Source organism: Loxodonta africana, chromosome 15 (assembly GCF_030014295.1).
Source record: "Loxodonta africana isolate mLoxAfr1 chromosome 15, mLoxAfr1.hap2, whole genome shotgun sequence".
Lineage (NCBI taxonomy): Eukaryota > Metazoa > Chordata > Mammalia > Proboscidea > Elephantidae > Loxodonta > Loxodonta africana.
The window spans coordinates 24,619,890-24,635,090 of NC_087356.1; the positions used below are offsets into that span (position 1 = coordinate 24,619,890).

At 46.1% G+C, this 15,201-nt stretch overlaps 1 protein-coding gene across 1 annotated transcript in view; it reads right to left on the reverse strand.

The window, feature by feature from the left end:
• Positions 1–1,390: 1,390 nt before the first annotated feature.
• ASPRV1 (aspartic peptidase retroviral like 1) overlaps positions 1,391–15,201 on the reverse strand; it is an 88,425-nt gene continuing 74,614 nt past the window's right edge. Inside the window, exon 2 of the transcript XR_010317933.1 lies at positions 1,391–4,554. The gene's annotated coding sequence lies outside the window, so the exon portion shown is untranslated. The remainder of the gene's footprint in view (positions 4,555–15,201) is intronic.

Consider the following 15,201-nt stretch of genomic DNA (forward strand, 5'->3'; position numbering starts at 1 on the left):
TTCCTGAAATCCACAGACTTACCGCAGTCTAAGGGCTCGACAGCTGACTCGGTAGTGGGCAGCCTCCGTGTGCTCCCCTGCTGGTCCGCACACATCACAGCCTTGCACCTCACCCAGCGCCTCGACCTCCTAGGCCTCTAAAGCGAAAGTTCAAGCTCCTTCTGTAGATGAGGAGCAATCTAAACAAAACCAGGTTACTTTTTTTTTTTTTTATGATTCTTCAATACGTTTTAAAATTTTTTAATTGGAAGTCGTGGATTCCTAACTGATTCCGAAGTCATCTGTATTCTTCTGTTTTCATTTCAGCTTTGGGTGGGTGGGGGGAGGGGCAGGTGAGAAAAAAAGGATTTTTTTTTTTTTTTTTTTTATTGCTGGAATCTTTTCCAATTACCAGCTGAAGATTTGCACTGAAATACAACTTGTATGCCTTTTGCATTTTTGAAGCCTGCTTCCTGAATTTAAGCAGAGTGATAGTGTTCAAAGAGCCAGCTCAGCCTGTAACATGTTTGAAAAAAGACATACCTGCACTTTGAGGTCCCTTTCGAATGCCATTCGCCAGACCTCTCAAGCATTTTGTTTAATTGCTACATTCAAGCGCCTCACAAGTCCACGGGCATGGATGCCGTACGGTATCGAGAACTCAAGACTTTGGGAAAAGCGTGTGGGCTTGCATCAGGGGAGGGAAGGGAACAAAATTTGTGTACCTGTTTGTTTAATTTAGAAATAAGGCATCTGAGATATGCCATTATTTTCTGTGTTTTAATTGTTGTGCCTTTGAGTTAAACTGCATTTTTGTCTTTTGGTTGAAATATGAAATGTACTGTCCCAATATAAAACAGTAATTATTTGACCTCTGCACTGTTTGTCTGATCCTTTTCAATTTGATTGCATATAAATGTGGGACATAAGAGATCTCTATATTTTTAATACACTTGTGATAAACTGACACCAGGGTTAGACAGTTGCTTTCAAAGCTTGAGGTAGCCCACATCAGCATTCAAGGCAGGCTTCTCTAACCAAAACTGTAACCTTCAGGACCAGCAGACTCAGCCCAAGGCAGCTAATCCCCTTTCCTTAGTGGCAGCTCAGCAGCCCGGATTTGCCAAGCTGTCCCCTCTCATTCACTGATGCACCAGCCTTGACTGTTAAGAGCTATACAGTTTTGTTTTTTAACAAAATGAAAAACCTTTCTATGAGGGTTACTGGGGGGAGGGGATAGGGATGGGCAAAGATACAAACCCCAGCCTTTAAGACTTTGACAATTGTACGTAAATGTAGATGTGTATAAATGTAGGCACGTGCATATTTTTTTGTGAAAGTTGATTTTAAAATAACTAAAAAGAAATCTGAACGGCACTCCTGTTGAAACCATTGCAATGCAAATGGGAAAATAGAATCCATAGTCCAATTTAATTTCATGTCATGAGAAGGTATATATGTGAGCTGCTTCTCTTCACATCCCAGAAGACAGAGCCTTCCATCCCGTGTTGGCTTTGAATGCCGGGCTAGCGCCCAGGATATTCTTATTTTGGTTTTCTTTTGCTAAGCAGAGATCTTGATTCTTCAAGGTGCTAATAGCTACTGCTGGCTCCTGTCTCTAGGCACAGATCTGGTGCTAGTTCAGTAATTCAAAGAGCATGCGATTTTTGAGCAGAACTCAGATTTTCTCCGCTAATCCAAAACCAAAATCATTTCACCGTCAATTCAGAATTGAGCATTACATAGGCCCTGATCCTGCAATTGAGCACACAAGTATTGCTGTGTTGTTTTTTAAGGTGGGCATTTTCCTTTAACCTTCACTTTTTTCAAATGAAACCAAGGGTCCAGACCTGGGTTTCCAATGGGCCTCTCTTCCCATCTCTGAAGTGGCCAAGAGCAAATCCTGGGCCCCATAAACTAAGGAGAATTACCATGCTCATCATAACCATGTAGCAGTATCTCAGGGCTTTTTTCCTTCTTGCCTCTCCTATATACACACATTTAGGTTTTTATGCCATACTGTATTGGTAAAAATTCTACTTGCATTGTGCTTTATAATCTATTTATTCCCCTGAATCTGAGTCTTTTCTATGCTTATTTCCACAAGTTTCTTTGTCTTCCCTCTTTACCTTCCCTGTGTGTTGAACACCAGGTGGTAAAAGGCTAAGAGGCAATTTCCTGCACGTCAGTCTATTATTTTTCCACGTCTAACTTTTTAACTATGCAGCATGTTTAGGTAGCTGGCTACTCCTGATTTAAAAATCCTTCCTGGGAGAAGGCGACCCAGAGACGCTTTTAGATGAGGTAATTTTTTCTCATTCTGTGTGATCGGATCTCTGTAGACCATAGGATGTTTTGTTTTCAAAGATACCAGGGAAGGTACAATAATGCGGTTTTTCGTGGTTCTTTCATTATCAATATTTATGACATGGGTGATTTTCTTATACTGTATTCTTCCCAGAGAAGAAATAATTGACCAGCACTGCTAGATTACATTGTTGGATGGCTGAAGAAATCGAGGATCTTTGTCTTCTGAAAATCATAAAATGAGAATTAGGAAGGCACCCAATTCTAAGATACATCCAGACTTTTTATTTTGGTTTTTTTATTTGACTGGGGGCTGGGAGGGTTCTTTCTTTTAGCTTTTTCCCAAGAACCAAACTTGCCTTTACCCCATGTCCCTAGAATTGGTGCTTTTTGAACATGACTGTCAACCGTCCACTTAGGGGAGTGGGGGGCAGCTTCCTAATGGTGAACACAGCCTAAATGGGAGCAGCAGATGAGAGGGTATGAAGTTCGGTTTCCAGATGTTTATTTCTTTATGTAAATACTCCGCCATTGTAAATCCTGAGTCAAGACCATAGAGAATGGTGCTTTTTGCTACAGTTAGCAGATGCATTTTTAGCAATGACATGTTTTCGAGAACCTTTGCTGTGTATATGTAAACTTCTGTATTGTTCAACCGTTAACAAATAATAAATTATTTCATTATGAAAGAAATTTTGTTTTCCTGAGGCTTTGTACCCCTAGTTTAACCTGTCATGGGTTTTACTTATACAGAGCTGAATTCATTGAGTTTCTTTTTCCATTTCATGGAAAAGCCACTGGCCAAAGGTTTCCAGCCCTTGGAGTCTATGACATAGAACGTTGAGCCCATTTGTTGGTCAGCATGAGTACCATCCTCACCAGAGCCTTGTCACCACACAGGCCCATTTCACGTGCTCATTCACAGCTCTGGGGCTAGCTCCCTCCTTAAAACAGACGCTTCCCACGAGGCAAGCACAGTGCTGAGACTGCAGGGACCAGAGGATGTGCCCATCCTTCGAGCAGCCCATAGTCTGATGGGAAAGATAGAGATACGTACACACATACACACAATTTAACACAGTATAGTCAATTGTGGAATAAAGCCACATGGGGAAGTGCCATGAGAAATCATAGAGGGGGTGGCGTTTGAGCTGGGCCAAGGAGAAAGAGTAAATGTTTACTGGGGAAGGAACGTTGCAGGAAAAGAGAACACCCAGTGAAACGTGCAGATTTTCAGGAAAGGGAAGGGCTCCGTGAGGCTGGGTGTGGCCTCAGGCTGGGAGCCTACGGTGTGGTGTGTGCGTGTTGGGGGAGGGAGAAGGCCTTATGATGAAAGACCTGAGTATTGCACAATTCGCCGAGAGAAGGAAAGGAAATGGGTTTAGAATTTTGGTTCTTCTACATATTAATTCCTTTGGCTAATTGACATCTATTCATTCATTTAACAACTATGGATTGGGCGCCTGCTCTGGGCCAGGCTCTGTGTTAGAGCTGAAGACACAGCAATAAACAAAACGTACAAACATCCTTGCTCTTATGGAGCTGCCTGTCTATCGGGACTCTGACTTTGGAGCTCAGTTCCTCATCTTGTCCCATTTGCTGAGCCCAGTGTCTGCTGCTAACCTGCCTGCCTTACAGTCCTGTGTTCATGCTCCCCCAGGAGAGCACTCCTGTAGACTCATAAAGGAAGGAAAAGAATGTCTTTCTCCTTGGCCAGTGACTTCTTTTTTTTTTTTTTTTTCTTTAAATAATTCTTACTGTGCTTTAAGTGAAAGTTTACAAATCCAGTCAGTCTCTCACACAAAAACCCATATACACCTTGCTACACACTCCCAATTACTCTCCCCCCTAATGAGACAGTCTGCTGTCTCCCTCCACTCTCTCTTTTCATGTCCTTTTAGCCAGCTTCTAACCCCCTCCACCCTCTCATCTCCCGTCCAGGAAGGAGATGCCAACATAGTCTCAAGTGTCCACCTGATCCAAGAAGCTCACTCCTCACCAGCATCCCTCTCCAACCCATTGTCCAGTCCAATTCATGTCTGAAGAGTTGGCTTCGGGAATGGTTCCTGTCCTGGGGCAACAGAAGGTCTGGGGGCCATGACCACCAGGGTCCTTCCAGTCTCAGACCATTAAGTCTGGTCTTATGAGAATTTGGGGTCTGCATCCCACTGCTCTCCTGCTCCCTCAGGGGTTCTCTGCTGTGTTCCTGCAGTCATCAGTTGTAGCCAGGCACCATCTAGTTCTTCTGTGACCAGTTGACTTCTTATTCTAAAAATCACCAAACATTTTAGAAAGGTTTTAATGGTGCCTCGGGAGTTAACTGATGGCATTCAGCCTGCCTGTCTTATGAAAAAGGATCTTTTGGATGGTTCTACTTTGGCAACATGGCCTAGCTCTTCTACTTTCTTCAGAAGGTGGTGGCACCATGCTGAGCCCCTCTAAGATGTGTGAGTCAAAGATCCAACTCTCTGGACAGGCTATATATTGAACCCACGAAATAGTGAATTCTTAGCAACATCGAAGAAAGCTAGGTTCTACCAAAGCACCTGGATCCCTCATTTGCTGTGGCTGAGGACAGGAAGTTTTGAACCGTAGATAATTATGAAGACAGTTCTTTCATAAAGATAGCTTCCCCCACAAGATGACAAATCTTATTTCCAAGGTTTCCTGACTTTGTTCACAAAGCCTGATAAAAAAGTGTCTTTGCTTATGCTCTATGGGTCCATGAGATGGCTGTCATATTAATGGTCAACTAACATTTACTGAGTGCTTACTGAGCGCTAGGTGCTCTACCATAGTGCCTCAGTGAGCCCTCACATCAACCCTGGCAGGGGAGTGCTATCATTATCCCCATTTTACAGATGAGGAAACTGAGGGAGAACAAGGTAAGGCATTCTGCCCAAGTCCACAGAGCTCAGGAGTGGTAGGACTAAGAATCTCAGCTGTCTGACTCCAGAACCCCACACTCCCTTGCCTTAACCTGTGTCAAATTGTAATTAATTTTCCCTATACAGCATTTTTTTAGGCCTTTGAATGCAGCTACCCGTTTTCAGTGGAGGGGCCTATGTTCCAGTGTCAAGAGCAGAAAATTGCAAACCCACAAGACGCTTGTTAAGTCATTGCCCTCACTTCAATCTTAACTCCTCTGTGTGCATACTGTGAAGAATGACACCCTATTCCTGACCTCCTGAGAGTACTGTGGCTGTAGGACAGCCTGCTCTTAGAGAATGACATTCCCTGCAAGGGCTGGTGAAGGCTTTCGTTCTGTACTGTCTTTTTGGTTGTGGACCCTGTGACATCACTATTTACTCACCTAGTATTTACTGAACATGACTTCTGCTTACGCCTTGGAGTCCCTGTTATCAATGGCCACTTCAGTCTGCCTCTTAGTCATTATGGCTGAGACAAGGAGGGACACACCAAACTCTCCACCAAGAGACTCTGGAATAGAGACTCCTTGTTCCCACTTGGGTCTCCTCATCAATAAAGGACACTGGACTTCAGTGGCTGAGCTTCTCAGAAGCAGGGGCTCCACAGGAAGCACTGTTCAGGGATCAGCTCAGATTGGATGGCAATTCAGCTCTCTACCCATCTGTCCCATGTGGAATTCTGGAGCCATTGCATTTTGGGGCATCCTGACCAGGTGAACTGGGGCTGCTGACCTGCCAACTAGAGGACAAGGGAGCTGGTTGTTGGAGAGAGTGACTAGTTCCCCTTTCAGGTGGACAGAAGGGCAGGCTCTTCCTGGCTGGAACTCCTACATAGCTGAAGGCAGCATACTTGGGGAAGATAGGCTAAGGATTTAGTGGGACGGGTGTGCCATCCAATCCAAAGGAATGGTTAAGGCAAGAGCAGCAGAAACCTGGAAGGATATGCACCCAAGGCCGGGCTGACCGAGCTGGTAGACGGGGGTGTTGAGGCTGGAGAGGTTCACGGAGGCCAGGAGGGAGGGAGGAGCCTTTTATAGGGTGCTCTTGGCCTCACCTGGGGGCAGCATGAGCCATGAGGCAAGGCAGGGAGCTCTGGGTCAGGAATATGTCCGCCTTCAAGGAAGCCCGTGGGCCTGGAGAGCAGGTACCAGGAGGAAGGAAGAGGCATTAGCCCACCACCTCTGCTGGCTGCTAGATGGCCAGGCTGGTAACACGTGGAGGCAGTCCACAGCCCTGCACAGAGGCCAGTGGGCATGGGAGACCCAGCATCTGCTGGAAAGTTCATTTAACTAAAAACAGTGTGGGACAAACTCTTGCCTTGTCTTGCTTGTATTCCCATCCCCCATAAGGTAGGAGATGCTGTTATTATGAAGTATTGGAGCTAATTCTGACCAACAAAGATGAATGGGCTGGCCAAGTGGAAGTGAGAGAAACCGCAGGGGCAGTGCCCAGTGTTCAGATACCCCAAAGGTGGTCCCAGGTGGTGATCATGAGCAAAGACTCTGGCTAGATGGACTCAGGTGTCAATGCCAACTCCACCCTTCACTCTGTGTGAGCTGGGGCGAGAGTCTTGAGCTCTATTTTCCTAATTGATAAAGTGAGGATAACAACAGTACCTACTTCTCAGGACTGTTGGGGGAAGGGAGAGATGACAGGAGACAAAGTATGGAAAGAGCTTAGTCTTCTGCCTGGCAGGCAGGAAGCACTCGATACATATGAGCAATTGTAAGTATTTCACTAGCCAAGGAGAGAACGTTTGAGCACAGCCAGGCATGAAACTTAGATTTTTAGAAGGCAAAGTTTCAACGTTCAGGAAAGAAAGAAGCCTGGAAGGGCAAACTACCCTGGAGGGTAGAGAAGTGCTCAAACATGTCATTCTGACTGTGCTATTTAGACAACAAATAGCGGGCAGGAAGTGGTTAACTGAAAGGGGGAGCAGGGAAGATGGTGACTCAGGGACAGAATGTGGCACGGACCGTGGGGAAGAGGGGAGTTTTCCAGGTGGCACCCCACCTGGGTGCTATTCAGAATGTGTTAAAAAAAAAAAAAAAAAAGCAACCCCCAGCGGCCAAGTCAATTCCAACTCAAAACAAGCCGATAGCACAGACTAGAACTGCCCCACAGTGTTTCCAAGGAGTGGCTGATGGATTTGAATTGCCGGCCTTTTGGTAAGCAGATGAGCTCCTAGCCACTGTGCCACCAGGGCTCCAAAGCAAATCCTGAAAGCCCTCCAGTCCTGAGGGCAGCTCAGAAGCTCCCCTCAGAGAGAAACCAGGGAGCACAGAGGCAGCTCAGAGAGAGCGCCCTGCTGGGTCTCCCAAGCCTGCATTTTGCAAGGATCTCATCAGAAGACTGCAAAATGCCTTAAGTTCCAGCATCTGCGTGGGTCTTTCCAACAGCGAATTCAGAACCATGGTAGCTGGTGCTCTAACCAGACATCAGTAAAGATGCCACATTTCAAGTGTGAACCCTGAGCAACTGCTGAGGTTGTGCCAATTCTCTACAATTTTGACTGGCAGGTCAAAGAAGCCACCAGTCAAGTGCAGAAACCAGCACGGGGCATGGAACAAGAGGAGCTCAGAAGGGGCCTCAGTGACAACAGATGATCAGGACAGGGTGTGGGTGCAGGCACTGTTTTCTCTTCACCATACTAAACCTACTGCCCTCGAGTCAATTCTAACTCATAGCAAACCCATAGGGTTTCCAAGGCTATCAATCTTTACGGAAGCAGACTCCCACATCTTTCTCCCACAGAGCAGCTGAGGGTTTCAAACCGCTGACCTTTCAGTTAACAGTCAAGTGCTTTCATCACTGTGCCACCAGGGCTCCCTTTACCAAGCTAAGATTCTTTAATGCCAGACAAACAATTCTTTCAGAACTCAGTGCAGGAAGCCCATGCTTTCCCCCGAAGAACTGGAAAACCTTTATCTCAGGAAGACAGTGAATCATTAAATGGATCATCTTTCTCTTCTTGCTTTGGCTGCCAGGAAGCTCAGAGCTAAGTTCACACCTCACCTTTAGTAATTGTTACAGACCTTGTGATTGGCATATCTGTGTCCTAACTTCTTTTCTCCGAACCTGATTTTTACTTAAAATATTTCCTATTTTAATATACGTGATTTTGGAAGTCATTTCAAAACCACCTTTGCAGAGACCAACAGGATATTGTCGTATACAGCCTGTGTAAAATTTTTAAAAATGTTGTAGTCATTTCTTTTGCAAGCAGAGGGAAGTGAGGTTGACTAAGCGAGGGAGGTTACTGGGGTTGGGAGTGTGGAGAAGGAAGGTGAGTGTGGTTTTTTTTTTTTTAATAGTAGTGGGAACAAACTTGCCAAAGAATAGAAGGGAGTCACTCGCCTTGGGGCTGAAAGTAACCCCTTCTCCGAGGAACTGAGGCTCCTCTGGGGGTTTCCTCAGAGGCCAGAGGCAGCGGCAGAGTGGACCTGGGTCTGAGTCATCTGTGAGAAGCAGTAAGGAACGTCACCCTTTCTCCCCAACTCAAGAAAGTTCACTGGATTGCAAGGAAATGAGAATAAGGTTTTTACAGGATTAGCCTTGAATGTGCTCTGTTACATTATTTTTAAAAAGCAAATCACTTGCAAATTTCAGCGTTTTATTCGCACATTCCTTGTGGCCCACCTCACAGTTGACTCTGACACATCAGAGGTTAAATTAGTGGACACAGGCCAACCTGCAGAAAGGCTCCAGTGTTATGAATGACACGTGGTCCTCAGCCCTCATTCAACATCAATACAATAATTTGGAGCCGGGTATGGATGGCACAGGGGCGGTGGCGGTTCAGTGGTAGAATTTTCGCTGTCCGTGTAGGAGAACTGGTTTCAGTTCCCGGCCAGTTCACCTCATGTGCAGCCACCACCCGTTAGTCACTAGAGGCTTTTGTGTTGTGATGCTGAACAGATTAAGATAGGCTAGGAAGAAAGGCCTGGAGATCTACCTCCCAAAACCAGCTGTTGAAAACCATATGGATCACAGTGGTTCCATCCTGTTGTGCATGGGATCATTAAGTAGATCGTCTTTCTCTGGGGTCGCTGTGAGTCAGGGGCCGACTTGACAATAGCTAACAACAACATGGATGACACATTCTCTGCACTGGGGCTGATGCCAAGGTAGAAAGATGGCGCCCAGATTGCCTGGAAGAATCAGGATCGAAAAAGTTCTCCACCAGTTGAAGTGCTGGGGCATCTTGAACAAGAGGTATTTTAAGAGAGGAAAACGCAGGTTTCAAATATACCAGTAACAGAGGGCAGGTGCTATTTACCAGCTGGCTGGTAAAAGAGAAAGGGGCTCAATGGGTGTCCAGTGCGAAAGTACCACACAGAGTGAAGGCCCCTTGGTCATGTGAAGGGGCCCTAAGATCCACTGGAGCGAGGGAGGAGCTGCATGGCCCCGCACTAAAGGCAGCCTTGGACTCCACCACAGCCTCCAAATCGGGCTCTATGCTCCCACCCCATTTCTGCTCCTCTCTAGCTTCTCCCCACAGCCCCCCACGGTCCTTTTAAAACAGACGTCAGATCCCGGCCCCCTCTGCACAAAACCCTCCTCTGGAATTCCATAGCGCTCAGCAGAACATCCAAGTCTCTGCGGTGACAGGCCCCATCTGATCTGGCCCTGGCCACCCTCCCTGTCCTTGCCTCCCACCACCCTCCCGCTCACTAGCTCTGCTCTAGCTCCCCTGGTCTGCAGGCTGTTCCCTGAACACCCAGGGTGTCCCAACTCAGGGCCTTTGCACATGCCGCCCCTTCTGCCTGGAATGCCCTCCCCTGACACATTTATGGCTTGTTGCCTCACCTCATCCAGGTCTCTGCCCAAATGGCACCTTATCAGATGGCTCCCCAGACCCTCCTCTTATAAAAAAACACACCCTCCTCACTTTCTATCCACTATCCCCTTCACCCTGAGTCATGTTATTTAATCTCATCACCATATGACGTATTACATTTTTATCTGTTTGCCTTTAAAATGTGAGCTCTGTGAGAGCAGAGACTGGATTCTCCATGAAGGCGTGTCCCAGTGCCTAGGACTTAGCGCAGAGAGGAGTTCCCCATACAGAGTGAATGAGAGATGAGGAAGGGAGGAGAAGGAAAGGAGGGCAGGGAGGGGGAGAGGGAGGCAGGGGAAGGGAGACTGGGAGAGGAAGAAAGGAAGGAAGGGCCCTTTGAGAAAGACAGACACCAACTGCATGCTCAGAGCTGTGGCAGAACAACAGCCTCCAATGCCTTGTGGGCCCAAATGCAGATGGTGAAACACATGGGGCAGGTTTTCACTAAAGCTTAAGGACTCTATTACGGGGGCCACAGAAAAGGTGGGGCTTTAGAATAACACAGATGACTGGTCAAAAATAAAAGCGTTTTGATAGAAAACAATTTGGTTGAGAACAAGTCGTGGAGAAAACAATTCAGTCCAAAGGACAATTGGGTCTAAAAGTATACTGCACATTATTTTTCAGAAATTGAAGTGCTGATGTAGCACAGAGGTGGATTGCATCCTTTCTTGTCTTTTGAGGTGTTTTCTTCAATTTTCCGAATATTTAGTTTTGCCCTACACTTTGAATCTCTAGTTAATGTTTAGCCAACTATTTTAATTCTGTTCATGTATTTGAAATCTTATTGTGAAGTATCATGCCCATACATAAAAGTGCATTAAACCTAAATGGGCAACGATACAACCACTGCCCAATCAAGAAGCAGGGCGAGCTAACCCCCTGGAGCCCCCAGCACCTGACATTACACCCTTGGTAACCCTAAGGGACAAGGCCACCCTGCTGCTTTGGTAATCCCATCCTTTCTTTTCTTTAGGATTTTGCCCCCTGAGTATGCATCTATGGGCACTATGGTTTCCTGTTTGCCCACATGTTTTAGAATATTACATAAATGGAATCACACAGTATATGTTTTGTGTCTGGCATCTTTTGGTCAACATGATGTTTGTGAGATTAGTCTATGTTGTAGCTAGCTGCAGTCTATTCCTTTCTGTTACCCTGTGGTGAGACTGCCTTATAACAAAATGTTGGAAACAGCCTAACCAACAATGAAGGATTGGTTAAATGAAGTATGAGAGTTTACAAAACATAAGTGCCACATAGTCCCATTTTTATTTCAAAAGGAAGAACGAAAAAAGAGAAAGAGACAGAGAGAGAAAGGAAGAGAGAGACAAAGAGAATAAAACGAAATACGTCCATAGGGTTATCTACAGAGAAAAGTCTGGAAAAATGTCAGTGGTTGACCTAGGGAGGGTGAGGAGAGTTCGTTGTGAAAGTTCTTTATAAATACATACACATATTTTCTGATTAACCTAATTTTCTGATTTTCCTAGAATGAGCACTCATTGCTTTTGTAATTAAAAAAAAAACAAAAACACTAAAAGGAATTAACAGTAATAATAAGTAACAAAGAAAAGGGTCTGGAATTTTGGGGAGGTTCTGGTTTGTTTTGTCTTTTCTCTCTCCTAGTTCATTTTCAGCCAATTATGTCCCCTCTTCTTGTTTGGAGGAAACCTTGGTGGTGCAGTGGTTAAGTGCTACCGGCTGCAAACCAAAAAGTCGGCAGCTTGAATCCACCAGGCACTCCTTGGAAACTCTATGGGGCAGCTCTACCCTGTCCTATATGGTCGCTGTGAGTCGGAATCGACTCGATGGCAATGGGTTTGGTTTTCTTCTTTGGAGATTTTTGTGAATTTTTTATTTTTGCAAGTTGATTTAAAAAATCAATGTCTCCAACCACGGTTCCCACGTTTATTAGTCTCACAAATACCTCTCAACCTGCTTAGTGAACCCAGACCTTATTTGTTGGACACTTCAACTTTCCAAATTCATTTTCAGCCACTTAGTTTTGCCTTGCTTTATTTATATTAGATGGAAACAACCTAAATTCATTTTTATCAAATTTTGTTTGGACCAAACTGCTACAGCTGATGAAATTGAACATTACCAAATCAGGCAGGTTTAAACTCCAATCTCAGCCGCTTACCATTTGAGCAGCATAGGGAAAATGAACCCCTCCTGATTTCAATTTCCCTGTCAGTTAAATGGGATAAAACCCACATTGTGGGGATTTGGGGAGAATGAGAAGGAAACTGCCACATCGGCACCCTGCGAGTCACCTCAGACCAGAGTTTCTCAACCTCAGCACTATCCACATTTTTGCTGGATAATTCTTTGTTGGGGGGAGCAGGGAGGCTGTCCTATGCATCGTGGGATGTTTAGCAACATCGCTGGCCTCTACCTACTAGGTGCCAGCAGTCCCCATCCCCAAAGTTGTGACAACTGAATATGTCTCCAGATATTGCCAAATGTGCCAGGGACTAGGGGGCAAAATCACCCCCAGTTGAGACCTGTCCTTCTTCACACCTGGTAACGGATGCCCCCAAATCTGTTGGTTCCTTTTCCCTTACTCCGGAGTTGGTCCTCGCTTCGTGACAGAGCAGGCTTAGCCTCTAGGACCAGGACCTGGGCCAGCACAGACTCCCCGCCAGACACCCTCGTCCATGGGGTCTCATTCCCTGTCCACCCTCCACAGGTTGTCAGGACACCCAGTAGGGTGAGATATTAAACTATTAGTGCATTTTTTGCTTCTTTATTTTTCTCCTGATTTTTCCATCTTAGGCTCATTGCAGTGCTCTTTTATGTTACCTCGCCAAAAGCTGGTGTTGCGGATCAGATACTGTCCTTCCCTGTCTTTGGTACCTGCCTAAACCTGGATGGGGAGGGCCAGCCTCTGGATGGATAAGCAGACATGGGGAGGGCAGATCTGGCTTGACGGGGGTGGGCTGTGGCCAGTCCTGCGGGGAACAGGCACTCACACTCCACTCAGTGACCTCACCCTGAAGAGGTGGAAAGGCATCACAGGGGGGTGGCTGCCTGGTGTCCCTAGGGAGGCAGAACCTAGACCAGGGCTCCCTGTGCCCTGTGCGCGGTGCAGAAAGCGTGCGCAGCCACATAGTCTGAAGGGACCACAGGGATCAGGAACTGGGCATCTCCATGGTAACCCTGTGACTGAGTGTCCATGACTTGCAGCCTCCCTGTCCCCCCAATGCTTCACTGCTACCTAAGATTCTGGAACTTCTCCCCAATCCAGAGCAGGGAGAGTCCCCAGAATGAGTGAGAGTGAAGTTCTCACCAGCCTAGCTTAAAGAGGACTCAGAGTTGGACTTAACTACCTATGGAAAAACATTTTTTAAAATGACATTTCTCACAGGTCTCTGAGTTTGTGGGCTCGGGTCAGATCCACTCCAAATGCAGATCTCATCATGTCACTTCCCTGCTCACAGCCCCTCCCCAGCTCCCCACTTCCTAACGGTTGTTGTTGTGAGTTGACATTGACTCAGCTCTGACTCATTCCGGCTCCATGTACAGCAGAAAGAACCGTTGCTCGGTCCTGCACCATCTTCACGATCCGTAGTATGCTCCAGTCCATTGTGATGGCCACTGTGTGTTTTGAGTGCTTTCTAACCTAAGGGGCTCATCTTCCAGCACTATATTAGACAATATTCTGTTACGATGTATAGGATTTTCACTGGCTAATTTTTGGAAGTAGCTTGCCAGGCCTTTCTTTCCAGTTTCTCTTAGTCTGGAAGCTCTACTGAAACATGTCCGCTATGGGTGACTCTGCTGGTATTTGAATGCCGGTGGCATAGTTTCCAGCACTACAGCAACATGCAAGATGCCTCAACATGACCAACTTAAAAATAGATTGTTATTACGTGCTGTCGAGTCAGTCAGTTCCAAGGACCCTACAGGAGAGAGTAGAACTGCCCCACAGGGTTTCCAAGGAGTGGCTGGTGGATCCTAACTGCTGACCTTCTTTTTTTTTTTTTTTAATTGTGCTTTAGATGAAAGTTTATAGAACTAGTTTCTCATTAAACCATTAGTACACATATTGTTTTATGACATTGATTAACAACCCCACAACATGTTAACACTCTCCCTTCTCAACCTCAGGTTCCCTATTACCAGCTCTCCTGTCCCCTCCTGCCTTCTAGTCCTTGCCCCAAGGCTGGTGTGCCCCTTTAGTCTCGTTTTTGTTTTATGGGCCTGTCCAATCTTTGACTGAAGGGTGAGCCTCAGGAGTGACTTCATTATTGAGCTGATAAGGTGTCCGGGGCCTTACTCTCAGGGTTTCTCCAGTCTCTGCCAGGTCAGCAAATCTGGTCTTTCTTTTTGAGTTCGAATTTTGTTCTACATTTTTCTCCAGCTCAGTCCAGGACCCTCTGTTGTGATCCCTGTCAGATCACGAACTGCTGACCTTTTGCTTAGCAGGCAAGCTCTTAACCACTGTGCTACCAGGGCTCCCTAAAAACGGTAGTGGCTCCTAAGGATGTTGTTGCCATTAGCTACTGGCGAATCAAATCCCAACTCACAGCAACCCCGTCCATACACAACTGTACTGAACCATTGTGATCTATAGGGTTTTCACTGGCTGATTTTCAGAAGTAGATCACGAGGGCTTTCTTCCTAGTCTGTCTTAGTCTGGAAGCTCTGCTGAAACCTGTTCAGCATCACAGTACCACAAAAGCCTTCACTGACAGATGGGTGGTGGCTGCACCTGAAGTGCATTGACCAGGAATCCAACCTGGGTCTCCCGCATGGGAGGTGAGGATTCTATCACTGAACCACCTAAGGATAAAGGCTCCGAGTTTCCCACAGCAGAGACAGCAGGTGCTCCCTTTCCACTCTTTCTGGTAGGGCAGACATCATTAATCAATCATAGCATCTTTATGGCTATGTCCGGACACAGCCCCAGAAGCCTTTGCGGCACTGAACACCAGACAGCCCCATCTGAATTGATACTTGAGATAAAGTCTATTGCATTTTTTCTGTTTTAGGACCCACATTCCTCCCCCTACCACCCACACATTTTCTTAAATCTGAATATGCCATTGACATGATATACATTTCTAACAAGCTCCCAGGAAGTTATACATAAGAATCACCTGGGGATCTTGTTAAAATGTAGATTCTGATTCAGTA